Consider the following 7,500-nt stretch of genomic DNA (forward strand, 5'->3'; position numbering starts at 1 on the left):
CAATTATCCAATTAGAGATCAGGCTAAAGCATTAATTAGCATACAGCTGGGAACTTCATCTCAGCCTCATCCTCATCTAACTGTATTTACCATGGAGTGGAGATGGGGTGTGTGTGTGTGTGTGTGTGTTCAGACTGTTCAGGTTAGTTACTTATCTTATTATTTAGCTGCTCTGAGAGGTATCATACTGCTAAAGAGACAGAGGATGTTAACTCTAAAGTAGAGCCTGCTGCTGCTGCTGCTGCTGATGTGCTAATGAGCGCAATCCTGACCCTCAGTTTAAACTTGCGCTAGTGGGTACAATTTTTTGTCAACCTGCAACACACACTCATACAGACAGACAAGCCCACACACACACACAAACACACGCACAAACATATACAGAGAGGCTATTCTCTTTGGCTTCAGAATAAGTCATTGTTGCCATGGTGTTACCACGGTGATCTCATCTGCCATGGCAATATTGTCAGTGCCATGATGGGATGCTTCAGACAGGCACACAGGAAGTGATGTCATAGCCTAAGGGCCCTTGGGTCATGTGATCAACCTCAGAAGGATGTATGATGCAGCAGTGTAAAGTGCTGTGATGGGTTATTATCACTGTGATTGACAGGTGAGGCAGGAAGTCCCTCCCATACAGGGCAGTTACACTGTCACTCAGGATTCAGACTCTCCTCCTGATGTTGGGTTTAAATCTTACACAGTTGCAGAACTCACAAGTTTGGGATTTGACCCCTGTCTTTCCTTGAAAATAACAAATCCTCTCACTGAGCAGAAAATAACGTCAGTATCTAATATAACGTCAGTATCTAATATAACGTCAGTACCTAAAATAACGTCAGTACCTAATATAACGTCAGTACCTAATATAACGTCAGTGTCTAATATAACGTCAGTATCTAATATAACGTCAGTGTCTAATATAACGTCAGTATCTAATATAACGTCAGTATCTAATATAACGTCAGTATCTAATATAACGTCAGTACCTAATATAACGTCAGTACCTAATATAACGTCAGTACCTAATATAACGTCAGTACCTAATATAACGTCAGTATCTAAAATAACGTCAGTATCTAATATAACGTCAGTACCTAATATAACGTCAGTATCTAATATAACGTCAGTACCTAATATAACGTCAGTATCTAAAATAACGTCAGTACCTAATATAACGTCAGTACCTAATATAACGTCAGTATCTAATATAACGTCAGTATCTAATATAACGTCAGTATCTAAAATAACGTCAGTATCTAATATAACGTCAGTATCTAAAATAACGTCAGTATCTAAAATAACGTCAGTATCTAATATAACGTCAGTATCTAATATAACGTCAGTATCTAAAATAACGTCAGTATCTAAAATAACGTGTATCTAAAATAACATCAGTATCTAATATAATGTCAATATCTAAAATAACGTCAGTATCTAATATAACGTCAGTATCTAAAATAACGTCAGTATCTAATATAACGTCAGTATCTAAAATAACGTCAGTATCTAAAATAACGTCAGTATCTAAAATAACGTCAGTATCTAATATAACGTCAGTATCTAAAATAACGTCAGTATCTAAAATAACGTCAGTATCTAAAATAACGTCAGTGTCTAAAATAACGTCAGTGTCTAATATAACGTCAGTACCTAATATAACGTCAGTGTCTAATATAACGTCAGTACCTAATATAATGTCAGTATCTAATATAACGTCAGTATCTAATATAACGTCAGTATCTAAAATAACGTCAGTATCTAAAATAACGTCAGTATCTAAAATAACGTCAGTATCTAATATAACGTCAGTATCTAATATAACGTCAGTGTCTAATATAACGTCAGTGTCTAATATAACGTCAGTGTCTAATATAACGTCAGTATCTAATATAACGTCAGTATCTAATATAACGTCAGTATCTAAAATAACGTCAGTATCTAATATAACGTCAGTATCTAAAATAACGTCAGTATCTAAAATAACGTCAGTATCTAAAATAACGTCAGTACCTAATATAACGTGTATCTAAAATAACATCAGTATCTAATATAATGTCAATATCTAAAATAACGTCAGTATCTAATATAACGTCAGTATCTAAAATAACGTCAGTATCTAATATAACGTCAGTATCTAAAATAACGTCAGTATCTAAAATAACGTCAGTATCTAAAATAACGTCAGTATCTAATATAACGTCAGTATCTAAAATAACGTCAGTATCTAAAATAACGTCAGTATCTAAAATAACGTCAGTGTCTAAAATAACGTCAGTGTCTAATATAACGTCAGTACCTAATATAACGTCAGTGTCTAATATAACGTCAGTACCTAATATAACGTCAGTATCTAATATAACGTCAGTATCTAAAATAACGTCAGTATCTAAAATAACGTCAGTATCTAAAATAACGTCAGTATCTAATATAACGTCAGTACCTAATATAACGTCAGTACCTAATATAACGTCAGTGTCTAATATAACGTCAGTGTCTAATATAACGTCAGTACCTAATATAACGTCAGTATCTAAAATAACGTCAGTATCTAATATAACGTCAGTATCTAATATAACGTCAGTACCTAATATAACGTCAGTACCTAATATAACGTCAGTATCTAATATAACGTCAGTGTCTAATATAACGTCAGTACCTAATATAATGTCAGTATCTAATATAACGTCAGTATCTAATATAACGTCAGTATCTAATATAACGTCAGTGTCTAATATAACGTCAGTACCTAATATAACGTCAGTATCTAATATAACGTCAGTGTCTAATATAACGTCAGTACCTAATATAACGTCAGTATCTAATATAACGTCAGTGTCTAATATAACGTCAGTACCTAATATAATGTCAGTATCTAATATAACGTCAGTATCTAATATAACGTCAGTATCTAATATAACGTCAGTACCTAATATAACGTCAGTGTCTAATATAACGTCAGTGTCTAATATAATGTCAGTATCTAATATAACGTCAGTATCTAATATAACGTCAGTGTCTAATATAACGTCAGTATCTAATATAACGTCAGTGTCTAATATAACGTCAGTATCTAATATAACGTCAGTGTCTAATATAACGTCAGTACCTAATATAACGTCAGTACCTAATATAATGTCAGTATCTAATATAACGTCAGTATCTAATATAACGTCAGTACCTAATATAACGTCAGTACCTAATATAACGTCAGTGTCTAATATAACGTCAGTGTCTAATATAACGTCAGTATTTAATCCTCCCTCTTTATTGAAGAATTTATTTATAGAGCAGAACAGTGACTATTGTGTTGCCATAGTAACCACTGTTTTCTCTGCTGTGTCCTTCCTGTAATGTGAACATGACGAAGTCTAACATGAACACAATCAAACGTTATTATCAAATATTTGCAAATTTTGAGTAGGCTTATCTGACATTTTAGTTCAACCTAGAGCAGTGCATTCTGGGTATTTTCTGTTTCTGAGGTCAGGTCCTTGATCCTCAGCTTCACCTGAACAGAGCTGCTGTAAGGAATGCAGTGGGTTTGTTGTTCTGTTTAAATCAAAATCTCTATAAAAAAAGGATCATTATTTTAGTGTTCACTTTTTTGCCCATGACAGAAGAAATGGGGAGAGAGAGAGAGAGAGAGAGAGAGAGAGACCATGAGACAGAGAGAGAGAGAGAGAGAGAGAGAGAGAGAGAGAGACCATGAGACAGAGAGAGAGACAGAGAGAGAGACAGAGAGAGAGACAGAGAGAGAGAGAGACTTTTTTTTTACTTTTTCCAATCCTTTATTTTTTAAAGTCACGTAAAAAAAAAAACAGAGTGACTCAATAAATATATAAATAAATAAGAATAAAAATAATTCCACTAAATTAACTAAAGGTTAACTGGTAATAATAATCATTAGCTTAGCTCTTAGCTCTTAGCTCTTAGCTCTCCTTCTATAACAGAGCACAGGACATTCTCACAACACCACACTGACTGAAACGTACATTTATGCTTTTATAGAAATTAAAATCAGATTCTGGAGAAAATTCTTTTAGACTCACAGTCTGTATTTTGAGGTATACTCAGGAATGTTACCGTTTTCTCCTGACTAAAGATAAAACTGATCAGTTGGCACCTGAACCTGTTTCTCCTGACATTTAAAACCAAGAATAAAACCCTGAAAAGTAAAATCCACATTAAAAGACCTTAAAATTCTCCGTAAAAACACAAAGACAGACTGTAACCTGGAGCAGTGAGTAAAAGCATGAAGTTTGTCTCTGTGAACAGAAAGGACAGTCGTGTGTAACATCAGGGTTTAAAATGGAGATAAGAGTTCACAGAGAGAATACAGTGTAAAATCCTCCATTGGAGCTCAGCAGCTTGTTTGGTTAACGCTGGTTTGTACAGTGTCTCCTCTGGTTTAATATCAGCATTAAAACCCAAAACACGTCTCCATGTGGTGTCGACCCTCACACTTAAAACCTTAACACAGGCTCTGTAGAGCAGCTTCTCAGACACTGTCCCAATCTCCCCCTCACCCCGGCACTCCAGGAGGGGACCTTCACACCTGTCAAGGTCAGGAGCGATGATCAGCCGGGGAAATTGTCCATCTTCTACAGGACCCGTCTCTGTATACTGATAGTCCATCAGCCGATCTTAGTGAGGACCTCCAGTGCTGTAACATTTGATTGACAACACGCAGGGACCACAGTCCCATACGCGCTGCCAGGTCCTCTACCTTCGACAGGTCAGCTCCCGCAATGTTCACAAGCTCCCGTAGTGTGACAATGCCTGCAGACAGTGCAGAGACGGCCACACCGGAGATGTCCATGCGCCCGCCGTATACCAGAGGCTCCTCCAGCAGCCAGTACAGTGTTCCACTGCCTTTGTTCTGTTTTTCAAAAGAGTTCCAGATTTTAAACATGTTACGGTAAAACAATGGTAATCCAGAAACGTCCAGTGTTTTGGACAAAAAAAAAACAAAGTCCTGTCCAGCCCCAGTCCTCCAACTGTGTGTAATAATCCACTGGCTGCTGCTCTCCATACTAAGTCTCTAGTCCAGTGAGGAACCTCTGGATATACTGTAGGCAGAATGCTGCTGCTCTGCTGGCTAGCTGGACCTGCCCCTGCCCTCCTTCCTCCTTGGGCAGATGGAGCACACTCTGAGGGATCTGGTGTAGACCGTCCCAGAAGAAGTCCACAAGCAGGGCCTGAATGTTCACTAGCAGGTTTGGCGGCGGATCCATGCATGCCAACTTGTGCCAGAGGGATGACGTGGCGAGGTTGTAGATGACCAGTGTTAGCCTACTGTAGGACATCCTTAGAGAGAGAACATGAGAGAGAGAACAAGAGAGAGAGAGAGAGAGAGAGAGAGAGAGAGAGAGAGATGTGGAGTTGTCCACACTGCTACAGCTCTGATCTCTCATCACTGGGATTATTACTAAATAATATAATGTCTATAATGTGATCAGTGTTCAGTCTGAGAGTGATCACATGAGCCGTGTCTCACATTACAGTTCTACACTAAGAGCAGGTACAGAGCTGATAACACAGCCATAACCCCAAAAATACTTGAACCATCAGGAATCATTAATTCCTTTAAGTTCCCATTACGGTCCACATTAAGCTCCATTAGGAAAAATAAATCTGTAACTGCTTCTACTTATTTATTTATTTACCTCTAGATCACTACAATAAATATCTTAGTGTGAATTTTAGCACCTCATCTCTGATGATATAGCTTGCCTTTATCCAGAGCAGGTCAAAGGTCAAAGATAAGGTAGTTCCAGCATAGATTTTCTTACCAGTGTGGAATTTGGGAAATTCTTGCACAAGCGCCCGAGCTTAAGATAAGATTACAGCAGAAAGTAAGAGGGAGTGAAGCTGTAACTGATCTCCTGTATATGTTGTCAGAAAATGTTCAGACTGTCACACAGTATAGTGTCATAATATAATATAATATAATATAGTGTAATATAGTATAATATAATGTAATATAGTATAATATAATATAGTATCGTGTCATATAATATAATATAGTATAATATAATATAATATATTACACTATAGTGCAGTGTAGTATATTTTATTATGTACTGTAGTGTTTTTGGAGACACTTCACAGAGATTGAGTACAAATCAATACTGATGACATAAACATGTTCTATAATCCGTTTATATAGTAGTGTTATATATTGTACATTTTCATGCACTTTTCTGTGTCTTGTCTGAATTAAACTCCCCAGTGTGTGTTGTTCCTGTTCTCAAGGTGTGGTGCGGTTCAGCTTGTCTTATTGTGTTCACCTGTTTCCATGTGTTATGGATTTTCCACATGTCCCAGTCGCACACTGATTACTGTATTCACTCCAATAAAGAACAGACCATGTTTACACACTTATATCCTGTTAAAAACCACAAGTTACAGTATTGTGTGTGTGTGTGTGTGTGTGTGTGTGTGTGTGTGTGTGTGTTTCTATTTTTAGTGCAGCAGAAGCAGGTCAGCCATTGCAGCAGTGTGTGAGTGATTAAGTGAGTGAGTGCTGCCACCTGCTGGATCAAACTATTTACAGCACTTCAGTGTTATCCCTCATTTAAAGGGATCTGTACAAATCAATATATACACTGATCGAGAGAATGAGTGGAAAGAGACACACACACACACACACACACACACACACACACACACACACACACACACATATATATATATATATATATATATATATATAATGAGAGGTAAGCAGCTTTGCACATAGTGGCTGTAAAGAAAATCCCTTAAATAGCTGATGGGAACTGCGCATGCTCAAAAAGAGGAGGAGAGCTGAGCAAGGGCCTGGTACACACAGACATCGTGAGCCTGTGCGTGTGTGTGCTTGTGTGTGTGTGGGGGGGGCAGCATGAACCAGTGTGTGTGAGCAGTTCATTGCGAGTGAGTGGATGCTGGAGTCGAATGATGAAAGGGAACCAGTAACAGGGATTCACACTCACTAGTGTCAAGGAATGCTGCTAACACTGCTGCTCTACCTGCGCATGAAAGGTACACACACACACACACACACACACTCTTAGTGATGCGTGATGCCTCGGAGCGGTGATGATATTGCTGCTGCTGTCATTGTCATAATGTCTCATAGACAATAGATAAAATATGTGACTGTTTTGATGGGTTGTGGTGGTATTGGATGAATAAACGAGTGAAAGCACGCACACACACACACACACACACACACACACAGTCTGTTTAGTCTTGGCTCAGAGTGTAAACAAATTGGGTAAGATTTTTAAATCTTAAAGAGTGATGATTAGATAACGAGTACAGTGTTGATGCTTTGTGTCAGGAGCTAAACTCTTTTAGAAACCCACTTCAGCATCTAATATCAACATGCATCTGTCTAATGTCAAGAATTAGGGCACTCAGTAGTGCACACTCGGTCCCCTGTTAGGGGTCAGATTTGGAGGGTCATGCTCAGGAAATACGCTGCTTTCTACTTCCAGCCACTCCTTAACAATA

General features: G+C 37.8%; 1 protein-coding gene across 2 annotated transcripts in view; it reads left to right on the forward strand.

Moving 5' to 3' along the window:
- The window catches only part of prkcz (protein kinase C, zeta), a 52,870-nt gene that overhangs the window by 10,683 nt on the left and 34,687 nt on the right, over positions 1–7,500 (forward strand). The window lies entirely within an intron of this gene.

This window comes from Tachysurus vachellii, chromosome 11, assembly GCF_030014155.1.
Source record: "Tachysurus vachellii isolate PV-2020 chromosome 11, HZAU_Pvac_v1, whole genome shotgun sequence".
Lineage (NCBI taxonomy): Eukaryota > Metazoa > Chordata > Actinopteri > Siluriformes > Bagridae > Tachysurus > Tachysurus vachellii.